Raw genomic sequence first — 21,182 nt, forward strand, 5'->3', positions numbered from 1 at the left:
GGTAACAATTTTTTCCCCTCATCATTAGATCAGGGGTAGGGACAGGGGCTGAGCTGTATCTCTAGCAGCCTAGCCATTATTGTGAATTGCCAGAAAGGGTAGTTTCTACCACAGCTGTAGAGACACAGGTTTCTTTCTCTGCTTTAGATACTGATTGAATTTCACACTATTATTTTACATTTGGTTTGGGTTCATTCTTCTTCCCCATAAGAAAGTCGAAGTGACTTTCATTTTCCCCTCCCCTTGAAGGAAGAGACTGGATGGCTCTGAGAAAGCTGGGCTGGATTAAACCCAAGAGAGCTTGTATAGAGGACGACTGCAGCCTTATGAATGACTTGATTAATCGGTCAACAAAGAGCACCTGTTTGGTCCATTTCTGCATGCAGCTTGGTTGATTTTCTTATGGATAATGGGAAGAGCCTATAGGAGTTCAGCAACATCTAGAGGGCCACACATCGCCCGCTCCTGTTCCCACATCCAGTTCGACCTCTCCTGGGTGATTTTTGCCAACTACGGAAAAGATCCGAACAAGAATTACGGTACAAAACAGCACTTGTGTTAAAGCAGGGTTTAAAATGCTAAGTGATCGCGCCATAGCCAAGACAAATAAATAATACAAAATAAAAAGCGGGGAGGGGGGAATTTAGAGAGATAAATCTTCCACATGAAAGCCAAAGGGGAAGAAGCGTGGGCTTAGGCGGCTAAGGCGAATATGTCCTCGCTTGTCGGCTCTCCCCGGAGCTGCGAGCTGCAAAGTGAAGGCGTCTTCCTCCCAGCCTCTGATGCTCTACTGCCACCTTGGCTAAACCGAGGGATTTGCAGCGCGGAGGTTCAAACCCCGCGCTCCCGCTCGCCTCTCTTCCCTTGTCCTTTTCGCGCAGCGGCCGCGCGTATCAATTCCGCCGTCGTCGTTTCCACGGTCTTGCTAGAAGAGGTTCAGCTCGGATAATAATAATAATATATAAAAAAAACTCTCGAGGGCAACGGGACGATTTCCTCCCGCCCTTCCACAAGGGAAGCTCAGCGACGGTCCTTCCGATCGCCTGCACTCCCCCCGCTTCCTTTCGCCTCCCAAGGCCCCTTATTGCAAACAGCTTCTTGCTTGTGTCCCGGAGAAATCGCGTTCTTCGCCAATTGCCTCTCCCGTATTTCCCCCCCCCCTCCCGAGACGAATTTATCTTGAGGAATTCGAAGCTTCCATACCAGCAAATGTACAGACAACACGAGCGCGCGCGCGGACACACACGCGCACCACACACACCAACGAACCCGAGAGGCAAAGCTACCTTCTTGTCTTCGGTTCGAATTAGGCTGGGAAGAGAGAGATCGAAAGGAACAAGATGCGTGCCGCAGGGTTTACAGCTTGGAAATTTCTCCTGCCTCTGAATTCAGTTGTGGCTGAATTGGAGAAAGATTTTTCCAGACTCTCCTTGACGTCCAGACTGGCCAATGAAGTGTGTTGTAATTTGGAGCATAGTGATGCACATGCATTTACATCCCCCCCCCAAACTACTGGCACGTCAAAGCTAACGTGGCCGTACAGTATGTGCAGACTGACCAGAAATGGGGTGGGTGGGTGGAGGGGAGGGGAGGAAGGATGCAAGAAGTTAACAATTATGGCTTGGAGCTGGATTAAGCAGGAAAACAATAGTCGCTCTATAAATGGAGGCATATGAGGCTCTAGGAAATGTGGAGTAGGAACGAGGTAACGCCACCAAAGGAGTTTCCAAGGTGTACTCAACACCGTAGATCAATTTTTAATTCGCATCCCATCTCCGAACACCGAAGCAGATCGAGGAGGTTCAAGAAAACTTTGATTCCTCTTAGGTCTATTTGAAGAGAGAAAGGGAGACCTTTGAGCTAAAACGCCTTCGCAAAACTCTTTTGGCGCGCGCTGCAATGATTTTTTTTTTTTTGGAGGGGGGGGACTAGTCCCGGAAAATGATCGGGACTGTTTTTCTTTCACTGGGTGCACACCCGCCCAGGTGAAAAATAGTGAGGCGAAAAAATGAGCAGGTGGGAAGGTTCATTAAACCGTGATGTCACTCGACCTCCCCTCCTCCCATGCTCCCGAGTTAAGACACAGTTCAGCTCTGCCATTCACTCCTTCCTTTCCTTCCAAAGAAGGGGCGACTAATCCGCAAAGCAATTCTGCCCGGGGTGGGACTTCACTTCTCTCCTCCTCCCGCCTCCCCCCCCCCGCCACTTTGAGCGTGTTGCGTGCGTGTGTGTGTGCCTGTTCCTCAAGCAAGTCTGTCTCCAGACGCGGTGGGACCAGTCATAACAAAACCCCGTTCCCGGCAGGAGGAACGTTGGAACACGGCTCCTCTCTTCCTTTAGCGCCACGCCCGCAAAGGGTTAAGCGGCCGGTGCTGCCTCCCGCTCTTTGCTAGACGGCGGAGTTTCGAGGAAGGCGCTGCGCGTTCGAGGCAGGCGACGCGGCGTGTGGCTGCCGCTGCCGCTGTGGCAGCTACCCTCTCTCGGCTCGTTTGGGAAAGACGTTCAACCGCGTTTTGGTTTAGGACCCAGACCTCGACTTTCGCCGGAGAAATCTGCTGTTGGGGGTGAGGAAGAGGGGTCAGAAGATTTCAAAGCGTACCGGTCGGACTTGGCGTCGCTGGGCGCTGCGATTGAACGCCCGGGTGAGAGAGCATCTCCGGGGAATCGCCTTCTCACGCTCGCTCGGAGCGGTGTGGTTATGAGGACGAGCTTGGCTCTTGCCAGCTATGGAACCAAGCCAGACCTTGGCGGTGATCCTTAAACCAGTACAATGTCGGGACTGAGCTGCTTCGCTCTCCACCTTCCTGACCCAGTGGGGTTTGGGTGAGATCCAATTGCAGACCAGCCGCGCGACCGTCTTCTCCACAGGTAAAAACGACATCGTTTTTTTTTTAAATGTCTCTCCCTTGCGGGGTTTCCTTCCCCCCCACCCGCTAGAAGAAAGATCAAGCGAGCGATCCAGAAATGAATAAGCCAAGAACTTAGCGGAACGCGTTTCGCCAAAGTTTAAAGTTGCGGTTGTAGGAAGGGAAAGAGATTAGGTTCTTAAGAGGTTGGCAGGTTCAGTTGGGTAGGGGCAGGTCGGCACATTGAAACACGCCAAACACCACAATGGAGAGGGTCGATTTTTCTCACCCCAAAATTCTGTTTCTTCCCTCCAAAAGATCCACGACAAGTGGGTCCTGGCATGTGTCGCTAGCTGAAGTGTGTTTTCCCTTACTAAACCGCCGTGCGGTTTAGGATTAAGAGAGGAGGGGTGTGTGTGTGTGTGTGTGTGTGTGTTGTACGCTTGTTGGCTGCGCCGCTGAAACCTGGCTGTACCCAGTCGTGAAGCAGCTTGGGTGAGTTCAAAAGGATTTTTACACACAAGTAAAATGCAAACCGCTTAGAGAAGGCTGTAAAGCACTATATAAGTATAGGTGCTATTGACTCAGACGGGAGGGTGATTACTGGGGGGGGGGACCTCCTCCTCCTTCATCCCTTGTGTAAAGAAACAAAGACCTTACAAACGGGGCAGAATTAATCAATTGGAAAACAGTACTTCAATGCTTCTAGGTCCCTTTTTTTCCTAGTTAGCTCCCTCCTTTTTTCATCCCAGTACCCTGCTGAAGAAAATAAACCCCTTTATTCTCCCATCAGTCACTCTCGTGTCTCGCAAATTATCTTTTTTCCGCCTCCACGAAAGATAGATGCAATGCTCTAGGGCTGAGATTAACTCTTCCAGCCCTCCAGTCTTCCACATTTCCGAGGTCCTGTGAACTAGCCAACCGAACTAGCCAACCACAGTTCGAGCCTCGATTCGGTGGCAGCTTTCTACAAGCAAGGTCGTATTGTAGAAGGGAGCGGAAGCCGCTCCGTTCGCCAAACTCCAGGCTCTCACAGTGACAGAGCTGGGTGTAGCAGCTCGCCGAACCGCCCTTTCTCTCGTTGGGGCTCGGCAGCGCACCAGCTATTTCGTGTTTCCAAGAAGTGGGTCGGACCCTCGAGGGGGGCGGGGATTCCTCTACACTGGCAAGGCAACAGAGTCTCTCTGGCACTTCGAGAGCTGTTTGTTGGGGCAGCCGGAATACTAGTGATAGTGTCTGGCTCCAGACGCCATTCCAAGGCTGGCTGTGGGATTTTTTAAGGTGTTATAGTATTAGAAAGCCTTTCCCAATCTAGTGTAGGTCAGAGGCTTGAACTGCTAGTCTCTATAAGTCCTGAAGCAAATTGGTCTATAACAAACTTCCACAAAATATTAGCTACTCCTGCCCACATGGTGATCACACTTTCTTAGTCAAGGGTGAAGATACTGTCATTGTAACTGCGGGGCTAGCTATGGCCATCAGTGAGTTGGCCAGCCATCTTCTCTTAGCCTCTAGCTCTACATTTTTTTCTTAGGCCAGTTACTAACAGACTGAAAGTATCCTCTGACTTAGTTTGCTGTGTTGACCTGGCTGATGGGGGAGGCACTGAGAAGAATGTGTGGACACCTACAAGAAGCAGAAAGACAAGTGAAATATTGCCAACCATTTCTTAGACTCAGTATAAGATTTCTGTTTAGACAGCTTTGGCCATTTCCTCACTAATGATATATGGTGTCATTCAACCATTGCCGCACTGATCTAAGAATAATGAATACACAGTTATACAGCCACAATGATGTTAAGATGATGCTATAAATCAGCAGGGAAGAAATGGCTTGTCACAATAAAGATGTTTGAATGTTCTAGGCCTGCTGCAGTGGTGTCTCTTGGTTCGAGTTGCTTGCACCAGCTCCTTAAAATAAGTTCTAGTATACTTAACATAGTTCTCTTCTATGGAATTCTTAGCTAACACCTAACATTTGAGAATTGCTGTAGGGTTGGTTCTGAGATAGACCTTTCACCTGTTCTGTTTATTAGTTTGACATTGCAGTTGCCAAATTATGAAAAAAAAATGCATGTAATATATCCCAAGGTTCCCTAGGTCTACCACATTAGAAGGCTAAATGATAGAGGTGAAGACAAAATGAATAGAAAAATAGTGAGGGCCTTCCAATGCTTAAATAAAATATCTCCAAAAGTTCGGACACATGGCATCAATCAGTTCCTCCAATTTGATTTTCTACTATCCCTGGCACTAAAATAACGTAAAATATGCAATCTGGATAATGTATATTTTAAACAGCAAGATCTAGCAAACCTCTCTCCTGTCACCTACATTAGCACTATAGCTTTAAAATTGTGAGAATGTACTCATTTTCCTGTTTGGAGAGTTGATGATTGAAAACCTGTCTCTCTTCCTCCCCCCTTCCCAACTGGTTTACTGAAAATAGTATCATTTAGGATAAGGCTTTTTTGTGTGCTATTGTTAGGCTCAAAGTGACATGCAGAGATAATATATATTTGGTTTTTCTGGAGATAACACAAGAGATTTCTTCCCTCTAAGAACTTATCAATCTATTCCATGATTACATTTTGCTAAATACAAAATTCAGATAAGTGGAGAGCACTCTAGGCTCCTTAGAGTACAGGTCTTCTTTGGTGGAGACTCTTTCCCCCCCATTTTTTCTATGGTAATTACTCTAAGGTGGTTTAATCTATTGGCTGCAAATCCCTTCTTTCAAAGGATAGTCTAAGGAAGTGAAGTTTCAATTTCTTCCTGGCCTCTCAAAATTATAGTAAAATTAACTGGTTGTGACTTGCATTTTGGGAGCTGATGGGATTTTAAAACGTTATTAACAACACCAGGAAACTTCTAGGTTATCTTCAGCCAAGATTTTCTGAGCAGATGGGAGGCCTTTTCTTTCCATCGTTCTTTCGCCAAGGAATCTCAGCTGGGTCAATTACAGCCCTTATCATAGGCAAGCGCGCCCTCGCCGGCGCTGCCGCCTGCAAATAAGGGGCAAAGAAGCCGAGAAGTAAAAGGCAAAAGCTCTGAGCTACTACTCAATCCTGTCTCCCGTATTCTATCTGAAAGATGAGCCCACAACAAATTACAAATGAATAAAATGGGCGGAGAGAAACTAATCCGGCCAGAAACGCCGCTAATGGAATGAAGGCGGACTGGGGTTTTTTTTTTGTCGAAGGTTATAGGTGTTTTTCTTCTTTCTTTTTTTAAAGGCTCTTAAACCTCTTGGAAAGCTTTCAGGTTACAGCCCTCCCTTCCATGCATTCTTTAAAGTAAAAAAAAAAAAAAATGGGAGGGACTCCCGGAGAGCGCGAGAGGCGGAGAGCGCGAGATGGCTATCAGCTGAATTCATTACTGTAAACATATCCCCGGGGTCTCAAGCGAGAAAAAGGGGAAGGGCGCAGCTTCCATTAGCTGGGAAGAGTCAGAGCCGGGACCTCATTACGCCGAAGATCAACCTGTGAAGGAGTCGCTCTCCCAGAGCAGGCTCCGGGACTTTTGCGCAAGAGAGGGACGAGGTCCTCAAGACACACGCTTCCCGCTCCACACGCCTCTGCAAAGTGCCCGAGGCTAGTTCTCGTGATTTACTCCGGGTCCCGCTTACTTGGGTGATCTGATCTCCGAAAACCCGGAGAAAAAAAGCTCCGTGGCAGCCTCGCGCCTCCTCTCGGCGTCCCTTTTCCCTTTTGCCTGGGACTTGGTTGGGGGGGCGGGGGGGGAGATTCGACGCCTCTTTCGCGCGCGCCTCGCTGCTTCTCCCCCCCCCCCCGTTTCTCTCCTCCCCAACCGGGAGGTGGGAAAAGAGGCGTGTGCGTGCGCGTGCTTGCGCCTGCCCGGGCATTCTTTGGGGATGCTGGAGTCCCAGGCTTCGCGTTGGAGGAGAAAGGGGGAGGATGTGGTCGCTGCCTCGTAAGAGAGCGAGGCGAAGGAAAGAGAAGGAAGCGCTCCGCAGAGCCGGAGCTGGCCGCAGCGGCACCGGAGGCAAGCGCCCCCAGCCCTCGGGGGAGAACAAGAAGAGGAGGAGAAGGAGGAGGAAATTAGGGCGCCGAGGTCGGGATCCCGCCTGTTTTTCTAAGCTGCAGTCGACCCTCCGGCACAAGGTAGCCCGACAGAAACCGGCGGCTGCTGCCAAAGTTTGCTCTGTGCTGCTCCGCCACAAGCGCCCGGGGGATTATATAAGCATCGGAGTCGGAGGTGGACTCTTAACCCAGACCTGCCAGGTAGAGTTTGAGCGTCTCTTCTGTCTTCTCGTTTCAGCGATTTCTCCCCACTTCAGGCAGGTTGCTTCTTTTTGCCAGACTATTACAACAGACCTCGCCCCCCCCACTCCCACCCCCTAGTAAACGAATGGCTGGAGATCAAGGTGGCACCAGATTTCCGCTTCTTTTTGCCAGAAGAGACGTTTTGTGTGTGTGAAAGAGTGACCTACACGTAGGCAGAACCAGTTGTCTGACAACTGGAGGAACTGGCGGCCATTCGAAGCTAGACTAGTTCCCTGTTTTTCTTAACCAGAGTGTGAGAACCCAGGTGGATGTAGATAGAAGCATGCTTGCTAATTTCTCCCTTTTTTTACCCCCCCTGCCATTTAGCACCCCACAATTTGTGATACCAGGCTCCAAGACTGTGCATCTTGAATGACTGGGAATATTTCCCAGAATGGTGGAGGAGGAGAAGTTGCAAGGAAGGAACAAATGGAGTAGTTTCTAAACCTAAGAAGAAATCTAGGCATCAAAAACGATGGGTATTATGAGATTCCAATGAAAGGGATGCAGGAATGATTTGTAAATTGCCTTGCTATTCTTCAGATTCTCATTAATAAAGCCAGACTGGGTGGCTTGGAGGAGGAGGAGGCAGAAATGGCATTTCAGGTCTATCAAACGCACAGCAGAATAATTTCATGTAAGTGGTCAGAGCTGATCACTTTGATCAAGCTAAGAGGCAAAAGGGACATTTGAAGGAAACAGCTGAAAAAAAAAAGGCTCTGCAGAATGTGAAAGCATACATTAAATAAAATGCCAGCTGAAAACTAAGGGAGAAGCTATCAACTTTCTTCTTTGGAATAGAGAATCAGTCAACAGGAGCTTTTAATTAATTTTAATGGAGGAAATGTGTTTTAAGGCTCACAATAAGCTAATGAACTCCAAAGCACAAATCCATGCAAAACCCTTTGCTTGCATATAGAAAGTGCTGATTAGATTTCTGTAGTGGCTGATTCTCCCCACCCCTTACAACATACACTTTTTTAATGGTTATTTTCCTTTGGTTTGGATTAGAAAGAGGGCATTTTAATGTATGGGGGTGAAAAACATCTGTTGGGTTTTCCCCCCTCTTGCATGCATTCATATTCCAGAAGTTTATTTACTGCCTTTTAGCTCCCCTGTGCTTACAAACCAATCAAACCAATTTAGAGAAGAAAGTTAATCTTCTGCAGGCAACAGAACCTGTCATTCTTCAAAAATGCCTTGATAAACGACAGACTCTCAGTTCATTCATAGATTTATTCCTTGAAAGGTGTGTATTGGGAATCCCACTCTGCAGAGTTATTTGGGAATCCATTTGGAGAAAAAATGGGTCCTTGGTAAAATCTATGTGTATTTTGTCAAACATACCTGACTACTAAGTTTTTTTTTTAATACAAGCTACACATCCTTGACATTTACAGCAAAAGAATATGATGGGTTCTGCTAATTTAGAAGACAATTCAGTAGCAGATAATCTTTGGCTCAGAAGAAATAAAACTTTAATGGCAATCCTTCAGAAGTGGTGGCCTTTATTTTAGAATTGTAACTTGTTATTATTTAAAAAATCCAAAAATAGTGTAACTGTTTTTTTAAATGTTCAGATGTGAGGTCATTATCTTAATGTACATTTGGCTAAATGTTGTAAGATTCCATCTCTGGCTCCTAAAGCTCTTCTTTCTTCCTGCTTATTAAGCTGTTCATATATTCCTTTTGTGATCAGGTTTTTTAAATTTAATTTCTCCTACTACTGTACTGCCCAAGGAATGCCATAAAGCCTATTTTGAGTCTATCAACTTCCCAAATTTCCTGTGATACCTTAATGAGGCCTAGCACTGTATGTATGTATGTATGTATGTATGTATGTATGTATGTATGTATATAATAAACCTAACAAAAGTATGATTTTTAAAATAATAAATGTAGTTATGAAAGAGAGGAAGCTACATCCTAGAAGATCAGTGTACTTCTATCTATCTATCTATCTATCTATCTATCTATCTATCTATCTATCTATCTATCTATCTATCTATCTAGTTTATATAATACTTTGCTTCCAGTCTGGTCTCCAGTCAAAATGCTGTGGATAGTTTATGGAAATCCTGTGCTTAAAGAAGTTGTTGGAATGTACACAAGTGGGAGAGGCAGAATGATTGTGAAATGTTATTTTTATCTACTTTTGGCTTTTACTCTGCAATTTTAATCTAAACTCTTTCTGTAACTGATGATCATATCCTGGTCGGCAGAAGTGTTTGATACAGAAATAGTCTTATCTGTAGCAGACAACTTCATCTGTACTCCCGATGAAAATGCATGCCATAGACTACAATTTCAGGCAAGAACCAGAAACACAGATATATTTACAATTGTCAGAAAGCATAGGTAAATAGGAATGTAGGAAAGAAAGAAGCCAATGTTCAAGAACAATAGTGGAGTTTTCTTCTGCTGCATCTTCCAAATAAAGAAAATTGTTCCTCTAAAAATAAAATTTTGGTTTAAAATGGGCAGTTTCTTAGTTAACAATGTGTACTCCCTGCTCTTAATGCAAAAATGAATTTATTTTTTCATTGGATTACCTTCATATAACTTTGTGGTTTCTGCCACAGTGATTCAAATTCAGTCCATTAGTGACCTCTATCTGTGAGAAGTATACGGAATCAATGCATGTTCTCTTCACTTTTTCTTCTATGCAGTAGATTGAAAGAGAGAAAGTTGAACTGTTTGGGGTCTTGATAACTTAAGAGTGATTCCTCTGCTTTTTATTTTCAAGTATATTGTCAGAGCATTCACTGTATTGCCAATTAAAAATAGATTAATACAAGCTAACTTGGATCCGGTTGGTATGTGAAGAAAATCAGCCACTGGGGACAATGTTCTATAAGGACAGGTTGTCTTGTTACAGTCAAAAAATACAATATACAGTTTTGAGTTTTCTGGCAATCTTTATTCCAAAGGTTTAGTTGATTAAATGATTTTACATATCATTTCCATATAGGAACATATCCATGGAAAATTACTTAGTAAAGATGTACAATAATCAGCATCTGAATACAGGGAAAGCATGATCTTAGGTAATAGCTTTAAAACAAATTTTCCTGTGCTGTGAATACAAGCGGGTGATCAAGGGAATGCATTGCTATTAACAGATGTTCCCTTTTAAAGCATTATTAAATCCAGCTTTCCAGTACTAATTTGTCTCTTGCCTACATCCAGATCCATATTTCATGACTGAGATAATTAATGTGAATTGAAAATTGAATACATTTAGCAAATGATGTTTTGGGTTTACTGCTGAATAATATAGTGGCATTAAATGTGTCAGAAGACCACATTCTTTTTAAGTACGTCTGTTTAAGAGTTTATTCTTTGATACATTTCCTTTATTTCACATCAGAAAAGCTTAAAAATGCCCAGCATTATTAATAATCATAATTCCCCCTCCTTTTCCCCATGTCTAATTGAGAAAGAGAGAGGGATAAATATAAGAACTCATGGTGGCTATTCTAAATAGAGTTACTCCAGACTGATGCTATTATTTATTTAAAGCAGCAAATAAGTTGTATATTCATTTTTTTATTTTTTTTAAATAAAGAACTAATGCTTATGACTTGATTCATTTTAACATAAATTAAAAACAAAACAAATCCTTTTGGCTTCCTAGGAAAGACTAGCACCCTGAAGGGAAATAATCCAGTCTTGCCAGAATTTTTTCAAGTTCAGTCAACCCGTAAAATGCTTAGTTAGTACAATGCACTTTATTATTTCCAGTCAGTGGCCCAAGTTGTTGTGATCTTCCTGTTCTTTGGTCTTTGGCTGGTGATTTACACAATTAACTGGCTTTATTTCTCTTTGATTCCTTCTCCTGACATAGTTCTTTGAACGAATCCAAAGTCAGCACTAGTGAGATCTTTAAAACAAAATTCTTTGTTAGCATTATTTGAAGGTGTTTCTCAAGCAATTTGTAAATATCCTTAATTTAAAATATAAAGAATAATTGCCTGCTTTTCAAATTGGTTCTTAAAAGCCTCTTTTTTTGCTTTCAGTGGGACCAGACCTGCATTACTTTCTTAGTTTAAAATTACCTCATTAGTTTAGTTTAATGGGATACTTTTCCTCTGCATAGAAATTGGGATAAGCAGAATTTTAGAAGAAATCTACTTTATTCTCCACATAGATTATGACTTAAAACTTTATTCAGAACAGACCTAATAATTACATGGGATTAATCCATAGGGACTGAAGCATAGAATTCTAAAAACTTTCGTTACGCTGTTTTTTCTGAGACTGCTGAACCCATTTCTTTTCAATTCAAATACAATTTTATGATGACAATACACTTTAGATTCCAGTCTTCCAATTGTCAAAACTATTGATGCAAACCTGAATTCTGTACTCCCAATATTTCTGAATACCTATCACCATATTTTGTTCGTGCTTCATACAAGATTAGTTTTTGCTTAACTCTCATTGAAATATTTCCATAGATGTTATAATATACTGTATATGGGTTTTTAGTCATTCATAATTATTATAAATAGCTAATCAACTGATAAATTAATATTGTATTTGCCTGTGAAAGTTTGTAGAGTAATAACTATCACGAAAATTAAAAGTTTCCCAGAAATGCTTGAAAGTAATATTTAAACAGGTTTGATAATTACCCATTCAGTTTTTGATAAACTTTTGTTCATATGGTAATCTATCAGAAACTACAGAATGTTTTATTTCTGATTGTTTTATACAATCATGGAATCAATTTCTTCTCTGATTTTGCTCAGTTAAGCATACATTGAGTATTATTACCACCAGAATCAATTTATTCATTTAAAGACTAAAGTAACTTTTCAAAGTTAAGGACAAAGTGCCCAGTTTAGAGAGAAGTTACCTTGAACTGAATCCCATGGAACATACTGCAGCTATATTTTCAACAGGCATACAATTTATATTGTGTTACTCAATTGGTTAGAATTTTTCCATGTTTAAGAACAGCATCAAATATTTTCTTGAAATCCTATTAAGACTGGCTGAATAAAGTCAAGTGTTTATTCTATATGCTTCCATTCTTTGTATGAATGTAATGGGACAATTAGAATTGCAAATATAATGGTGGCATAAAGGGTGGACAGGTGGAAAACCCATTTGATTATAGTTTTTGTTCCCTTTTTAAAAATCCCTTTCACCTTTTACAATTTCATTTTAAGCATTGAAAAATCCCTGTAAAAATCTATTTAGTTTGATAAGACTTTTTTCAAGCAATTTTGTTATTTTGTATGTTCCTTTCCCTGATACATGTATTTATATAGATAGCACATTTTTGATGAGACAATTACACTGAGAAATTCTGAGATACAGACTTTTAAAAAATAATTTCTTAGCACTTCAATAAAACAAAAATTAAAGTGTATTAGTTTGTATGAAAATGTAGATCACTTTTCTCTTCCACCACTAAAAACATAATGTCTTCTGGGTTTTTTTAGATGCAGGCATACTTCATTGAATTACTGCAAGCTTGATTTAAAATTGTAGCTACTTTAAAGTGTGGTAGGCAGCTAAACAGTGATGAAGGGCCAAAGTATAAAATGTATAAAAGCCCCAGACTAAACTGCTTAAGACCAGACCCCAAATCAAGCTTATAAATGTGTCAAACTTTCGTTTTTTTTCTTTCAATATTTTTGTGCCATTTGAATCAATACATATGTACAATACATATCTATCTGAAGGTAGCTGCTGTAAACCTTCTGAAAAGCCAATACAAGATCCACAGATGTAAAAGGTCAATGCCCAGAATGGAAACAAAATCCAGGACCTTATCAGGATAGAAATTGGTTAATGATGCCAAACATGACTCTCAATTGCAGCTGGTGGAACGTGTCAGTCTCATAAACAGAAGCAAATGGGAAATCATAGGCCGCCTTGTGAGTGAAGGATCATGCAAACTTAGCATACAGATAGCTCACACAGCACATCATAGATGCCTTGAAAATATTGCCTATGTTTGCTGTACCATTCAACATTGAAGTTTCTTGACCATTATGTATTTAAACCAACACAAATCATAAACAATTACATGCTATCTTGAGAAAGTATTTACCAAATATTTGTCAAAGCAACATGTGAATCTGTTTTTTATCTCTTTTCCTTCAGGGCAGAAGCCGCATTCTGGCCCAACAAAATATGAAATAAATTATGTGTTTTAAAGTGCAAAGTAATGAATATCAAGTTTGCAACTCAGATCACATTCAGAGTGCTTTGTGTTTCATTAAAAGACATCTTGGAATTGTAGGTTAATTGGTTGGGTTATTGATATATCTATTTAATCCTGAAATACCAAGTTATTTGTTTAATCATAGAATCATAGTGTTATAATATACCAAACTTGTTTCCAGACCAATTCTTCTTCCACAGATCAGGCCATCTACTAGATTTTCAGATATCTATGCCAACAGTTAAATACTGAAAGATACTTGCAGTTTTTTCATACTTAAAAAGGTGAAAGTTAGTATTGTTTTACATCTACTTAAAAGTTTTTAATGCTTATTTTTGGGGAATAACTGTAATTCTGGCCATCAGGATCAATCAGAGATGTCCTTTTACTTGTTTTTATTTTACTAGACGCTGTGAGGAACAAGACATTGTTAAACCACATTGATTATACAGGATACAGAATGGATGCCCAGTGTTTATTTCATTTCTAAGGCCACCTAGTTCTAAAGGGACTCTTGGCAGTGCACAATAGCCAAGTTTAGTTACATGGAACTGTGGTCTTTGTATTGATAATGAAAGTTGGCCCACCGAAAAATAAACTCTGCATAATCAGAGTCTTGTACCCTGCATTAATCATTAATTTTATTTCCTTATCTCAGTTTTTGTAAATGAAAATCACAGGATCTTACAATCTAAACATCTTTAACATAGTTGGTTCCATTGTTTGTTATTAATTTCTACTACATCAGTGCTGGACAGAGTGGGATCTACAGGTGAATCTCAGTGATTTGAAGAATATAAGCAAAGATTTTCTATGCACAATTATTCAACAAAGGCAGCAATCAAATGCCATTGTCTTCAGAAAGAAGAAAAATAGGGAAAAAAGCTTGTGAACTAGAAAATATATTTTTTAAAAGTGCTATTTTCAAACTATTCCAATTGCTGGAACTCAAGATTTCAGTAAAAAAAAGAAAACATTTCCACATGAACCTTAACTTCTACCCTCTCTGTAGTAGGTAATGATTGAAAATAAATTAAATCATGTTCCTTTTTTAGTACCTACTCTTCTAGATCATCAAGACACCAGTGAAGTATATTGGTGTTCAATATCTATGTTGGATATTGCTTGGTACTAATTTTATACTTATCTTTTGTTGTACTATTTAATGAATCTTAACATATATGCCTAGACAGAAACACTTTTTGAGATACTACAGCTATATGTTGGATATAGAAGTAATAATTGATATATCATTCCAAGAATATATATTACTTTTGTTTATATAATTTATTGGCCTTCTGACATTACACTTACCCTGAAGGATACTGTTAATTATAATATGTAATTATTTTTATAGATATTTATTCTATATGATGTCAAAAGTACTTTTCTTTCTATAGCATGCAAGGATATTTTTTATGTGCAAATCAAAATTGTATAGAATAGCTGAAACACAAAGTTCAATGCAGATAGAGGAATGAAAACATCCTGCAAATTCTTTGCATCAGTCCAGTGATTCTCAGGGGTAATGTTTGGACTGTCTTTGGCTTGATGCCAGAGTACTAAGTGAAAATTTCTTGCTTTTCTTTTTCTCTCTTGTTTTTAAAATAAGCTGCTGTTCGATATATTGTAAAACACATGTTTGACTGAAATAGTCTGGATTGTTATTGTTATTATTTGACAAATTACTTCTGCCATCTATTGAAATTTTAGTGCCTTTTCATTGTAAGAATGTCATGCTGCACAATAACAGTCTTTACACTGGAATAAATTGCAGTTTGAAAAATAGCAATAAAGGATAGGGTAAAACCTACAGTAAGCATTTTGGAGGAACTTTTTGGAATTTTCCTCACTGTATGCAAGTGCTGTTAGTTACATTGCACCATTGTTTTAGATAAATTGACCTTAATTGCTATGTCCCTACAACCATTTGACAAAACTATTCTACATATACACTAATATCTCTAGAGAAGGAATATATAAATGTCAAAAGCTAAGGCCTGTATTCTACTTAGAAGATTTATATAAATTTAAAATAAAAGATGTTTAGAATTACAGCCAACAGCCCTAGCAAAAGGGGTGGGGTGGATGGGGGGGAGGAGTTTGTTGATTTATCCAAACTTGGTTTTCCTGTAGGTTTTTTTTTAAATCCCTGGCATATTCTATATGATGTAATTATAGATCTACAACTAAGGAAATACTTTCACTAAACGTAGATGGATTGGACTTAAAGTACAGAGTGCCACAATTTAAAATTCTCAGCAATCAGCCAAAAGATAAAAAAGGAGATGTCTTGTTCAAAATATTTGACATATTATTTTTGCCCTTAATTTGTTCAGCTTTCTTCATGTATAAATCAGTTTGGCCCTGATGACTTCAGAATTCACAGCCACTCATCGCTCAGTGACTGTGATGAAATCTTTATTGGATCAAATGCAGTGGATTTCTAATTACTGTATGACACACAGTTCCTTAGTGTTTCCTTTGATGAAATCTTTATTTGATGAAATGCAGTGGATTTCTAATTATGATACTCAGTTCTTTAGTGTTTCCTTCGAGCAATCAATATCTCATAAACAATCATATTTTACAAGTTACAGGATGATAGTTTAGGGAGAAGTGATCTACCTGGGACAAGATGTTTCACTCTTCATCTTATTGAAGCAGCAGGAATAGGAAGCAGAAAGAAGGCAAATAGATAAACAATACACTTTCACAAAGTTATTGCCAAATTTGAACTCTGGCATATGTCATAGTTCATAATCTTCATAATCAATATTTTCCAAACTTTTAATATATTTTTTTAATTTACTTTGTCTATCCACCCACCCACCCAGTTACATTAGACTTCTTAAGAAAAGGTGGACTAAGGCAGTCGTCTTCAACCTGGTATCTACCAGATGTGTTAAACATTTGTATAACTGCCATTTTATTTATTTGTCAAATGTATACACTGCCTATCTCACTAAGTGATTCTAGGCAGTCTACAAGTAAAAATAATGATAAGTTTGGAATTAGCTTAACTGAGCTAAGGGAAAAAAAAACTAATACCACTCAAGATTCCATTAAGAAAACAGTCTCTTCCAGGTTAGCAAATAACATTTTAATTCCTTAATTAAATTAAAGTCTCTTTTTTGTCTTGGCCTCACACATTCATTTCTCCTGCCCTCCCCACATATTGGGGAATATAATCCTCAACATGTCACGCAAAAGCCATGTGTGGATATTTTCCTGAAAAAAACATAGATAAGGGTTCGCTGATTTACTCTTGACTGCAGGACACTGTAGACATTTAACAATTGTGTCCCCAACTGTGATCTATGGAATGTGCTGTAAGAATTTTTAGTGCCATGTGTGGTTTCTGAATTTACACTCAGGTTGAATCCCTACTGGAAAAAAAAAACTGTGTTCAGTTTAAATAGATGATTATGATGATTTGGCTCCTGCTGGGCTCTTGGCAGCTTGCAAGAAATCACACAACAAATTTATGACAAGGCTAAGAGTTTAACCCTACACATACTTGATATGGAAGAAGTCTCCTACAGCAAGGAAAAACTCATAGCAATTTTGTGCTGCATGCTGCATTCTGTGCTTCCAGAGAGTACTGAAATATTGTGAAATATTTGGAGTAACATACATGATTCCTTTGAAAGCAACAGAACTTGCTTTAGAAAATGCTGAATTCGGATAAATGCAGATGACCTTCAGAACTGGGATGGAGAGTAGCCATTTCATTATATATCTGCCTCTCATTGCAGCTTTTTTTTCCTGCTTGTCCACCCTGGCATTGTCCACTTTCATTTTTATTTTTTTCTACTTTTTTCCACCTTGAGCACAGTAGACAATAATCTTCCTACCTTTTAGCAATTTTAAAGGGGGCAGCCCATTCAAAATTAGGGCTTTGAATAAGTGTCTAACAAAGCAAATAGTCATTATTTAAAAGACAGCAGCAATTTTAAACTACCGTACTCCCATATCCAAAACTGAAGGCAAAGTTTCCAAAGAAAGGAACCAGAAGCTAAGAAAAATTGATCCCTCTTCCCCAAAACCATCTTACAAACTGGGATCATTTGCTTATGTCCTCCCCAAATATTCACGACATGCTCTAAAAGATGCATCAAAATTAGCAAAATTGCCTCCAGAAGTTGTGAATGCCCCAACACTGGAAGTCTTTAAGAAGATGTTGGATAGCCATTTGTCTGAAACGGTATCGGGTTTCCTGCCTAGGCAGGGGGTTGGACTAGAAGACCTCCAAGGTCCCTTCCAACTCTGCTATTGTATTGTATTGTAGACCTTGAGTTATGACCACAATTGAGCCCAAAATGTATGTTGCTAAGTAAAACATTTGTTAAGTGAGTTTGCCCTGACTTTTCTTGCCACCGTTGATAAATGAATCCTGGCATTTGTTAAGTTAATAACTTGGTGGTTACGTGAATCTGGCTTCCCCATTGACTTTGTTTGTCAGAAGGTTACAAAAGCTGCAACAGTCAAGTTGCCAAGAATCTGAATTTTGATCATGTGACCCCTGCAATGGTCGTACATGGGAAAAACTGTCATAAGTCACTTTTTTCAGTGCCATTTTAACTTTGAACTAAATGAACTGTTGTGAGTTAAGGACTACCTGTACTGCATAAGCTGCATTAGTAAACTATATGTTTCTTGTATGCAATTCCTGGTGCTGGTTTAGCTGACGAATTGGCTCTTTCTAAGAGTCTCTACTTGTCTAATTCTATTTAGCAGACTGGGCATGCTGCATATCCTGTCAGCCAAAGAATGTCGACTGGTGGGGAGTAATAGATGGACCTTTTCTACAGTAGTGCCTGCTCTGTGGAATATCTTCCCTTCAGAAATTAGAATGATTCCAATGCCTATTGGCCTTTCATAAGGTTTTAAAACTTGGCTGTGTTTTGATCCTGGGCACTGAATGCATTAAAGGACCTGTTTCCTGCCTTTAATGTTCATTAAACTGGCCAAGTATCTGGGCTGCTATGTGTATTTATTTTGGATGTGTTTTATTACTTATTTATTTAATTTGTATGCTGTCCATCTTCCCAGTAAGTTAATTCTGGGTGTTATTGTTTTAAAATCTTTTTTTCCTTTCTTTGTTTTAATTGTAGCATATATATTTTGAACTGTAAGCCATCCAGACTCATTGGTTGAGATGGGCAGCTATAGAAATTGAATGAATAAATACACAAATAAATTGTAGGACTGCTAACTTCTTTTAAGAACTTCTTTTGTTTTTGTTTACACTGCATTTCCAAATTTGCTGTAGTACGTTTCTCTAATGTCTCCATCATTTCGCTACTTTGGTGGGGGAAAACTTGCATTTTCATTAACGAACAACCAATGCTTACATGCCTATAGCGCGAGCTGTTTCGGGTCTACTGATCTGAAAAGCTACCTGTCAGATACTCTCTGGGCTGATGTAACTAAAAAAGCTTTTTAAAAATTAAGTCTGCTATGTGGAGTTTTGATACGAAAACATTCTTTTGACAGATACCATCCAAATAGCCATCATTTTAACTTGCTGTTATCAGAGAACTCAATTTGGTTCTGTTTGATCCAGAAACACCTGTATTGAATTGCGAGGTGAGGAAAATGAACATATTTTGCAAGCAGACCAAATGTACTGCCAAGAACTATGTGTAACTTCCAGTGAAGATGAATAAAGACCATTGATTTTTAAAAGTAATCCTGTACCCTGATATTGAAGGGTGCAAAAGTTCATGAAAATGATCAAGTCAATGAGGCAGTTTCTAAATACAGGATGGATGGGTGAGTGAGTGGGAGGTTTCCTGCCAAAGAAATTTTGAAACACTAAGTGCAGTTCATTCCAGAAACCGTAAAACATGACATTCATATGTCATGGTTGTAAATTTAAACTTTTGTTTGCCTTTGCCAATATCTTACTCTTCCAAAGGAAAACATATGGAACCTGACTATTTAATACCTACATTGATAGGTTTCAAAGCCATCTAAAGGAAGGCAGATTGCACTGTTATCCAAGTAAGATAAACAAAATCAGCATGGACTAAAATCTTCAGCCATGAAAGTTCATTGGACCACTGTTTGTCTCTCTCCACCCAACTTCAAAAAACAGTTGTTTGGGAGAAAAATATTGGAAGAGGGAGTACTGTCTGTATTGTCTTGAACATCTGGAGGCAAGATAGGATAAAAATACTCTAGGAAGAGGGTACCTTTCAAATTTCATCCTATGATAATGGTCAGAGACAATGTTTTATCTGTATCCAGTTCAAAGCAGCTTTATGATTATTCAGGAAAGTTAAGACCAGTGGTGGGTTCCGGCAGCTGCTACTGCCTGTTTGCTCAGAGATGTGGCCCCCGTGCGCACGCATTCCAGTACAATGAAAATTGCTTTGTGCATGCACAGAAGCAAAAAACGACAACAATTAGTTTTGGGGCATGGTCGCTGCTGGTTCTAGCGACCCAGGCCGACAAGCTACTACCAGTTCATCCGAACCATTAGGAACACACCATTGGTTAATACCTAAACTTGGCTCTTTAAAAAGCCTTTCAGGATTGATAACACGATGAGTCCCCTCCTTATGTCTACTGTTTGTGTGTTAAGCCAAAGATTTATTGTTCTTGATTTTGGAATGTTGTTCCTTTTTCTTGTTATTATATTTTTGCATTATTTGTTAGTTGCTTAGAGTCTTTTTGGAATCGGGTGGCATATGAATCTCATTAATAAAAAATAAAGCAAAAAATAATAAACATTAAGTACAGAAGATAACAATACAGCAGCTATTACAGAGATGGATTTGTTTTAGTAATTTTCTGAGTATTTAATTTCCTTACAACAGTTTGGGAACAAAATATTGAGATTTCTTAAGAATCCTTGATGGCAGGGTGCAATCATAATCAATTTAGCACTTCATAATTTATAACGATGCCTTCTGTTTTGTAAATGAAAGTTATGAAGAAGTGATCGCCCCCACATTGCAATTATAAAAAATGCATTGTTGTATCCACAAATTCATTAGCACATTCGTGCTGCTATTACAATAACTGAAAGCAAGAATTGCCTAAGAATTCATTCTACTTTTATATAGATGTCTTCAGACTTGGTTATATTCTAGGAAATATATAATTATCAACATTATTATGGTTGCATCCTAACTTTATGAATCTATTACGTTTAAACTGAAACAAACACAATTGTAACAGATCCAAAACCTGATTATGACTTTTGGCATTCAAAATCATTTTGTTTCTTAACAACATAGTTAAAGAGATGTGTTTCTTTAAGATAATGGTGTTTACCATGAAGATAAACATTTATAAAGACCATACTGTCCACACATATTGTGTGCTATGTTATGTAGCATGGGGAACATTACATTGCTGCATGTTTGACAATCTTTTATAGTAATAAATAAGGAACAATGAAGCTTTGATTAAAGAATTATGAAGATTCTGTCTGATATATGAAGGTTTTGATCAAGGATACTGAACCAAATATGCATAATACCCATAATATGGCAATAATAGCACTGAGCTATTTTGTTCAAGAGAGCCAGTTTGATTTTCTGGTTAAGGAACTTGGCTAGAAACCTGGAAAATCTGAGTTCTAGTTGTGTTTTAGCACTATGTCAGCTGGGTGACCTTGAGCCAATCATATTCTTTCAATGGAAGGGCAATGGCAAACCACTTCTGAAAATCTTGCCAAGAAAACTGCGGAGAGTAGTTTAGGCAGTTGTCAGGAATCAATAATGAATAAAAGGGGCAAATACACAAAAACACACAAATGTTCAAGGGTGATATCATAAACTCCTTTTAAATTGTTTCAGCCTTAGAAACTTTTAACTGTCTGATATTATTGAAATATGTCAAAACTACCCAGG

At 39.4% G+C, this 21,182-nt stretch overlaps 1 protein-coding gene across 2 annotated transcripts in view; it reads left to right on the forward strand.

Annotated features, from left to right (window-relative positions):
* The first annotated feature begins 2,300 nt into the window (after positions 1-2,300).
* Positions 2,301-21,182, forward strand: part of FLRT2 (fibronectin leucine rich transmembrane protein 2) — a 78,566-nt gene continuing 59,684 nt past the window's right edge. The window contains exon 1 of one of the 2 annotated variants that reach the window (XM_014059511.2): positions 2,301-2,868. The gene's annotated coding sequence lies outside the window, so the exon portion shown is untranslated. Of the gene's footprint in view, positions 2,869-6,656; positions 7,092-21,182 lie in introns of those variants that run through there. The other variant, XM_014059512.2, reaches the window with a different exon arrangement.

This window comes from Thamnophis sirtalis, unplaced genomic scaffold (genome assembly GCF_051295495.1).
Source record: "Thamnophis sirtalis isolate CommonGarterSnake01/CBP01778 unplaced genomic scaffold, rThaSir2_p1.2 scaffold_1, whole genome shotgun sequence".
Classification (NCBI taxonomy): domain Eukaryota; kingdom Metazoa; phylum Chordata; class Lepidosauria; order Squamata; family Natricidae; genus Thamnophis; species Thamnophis sirtalis.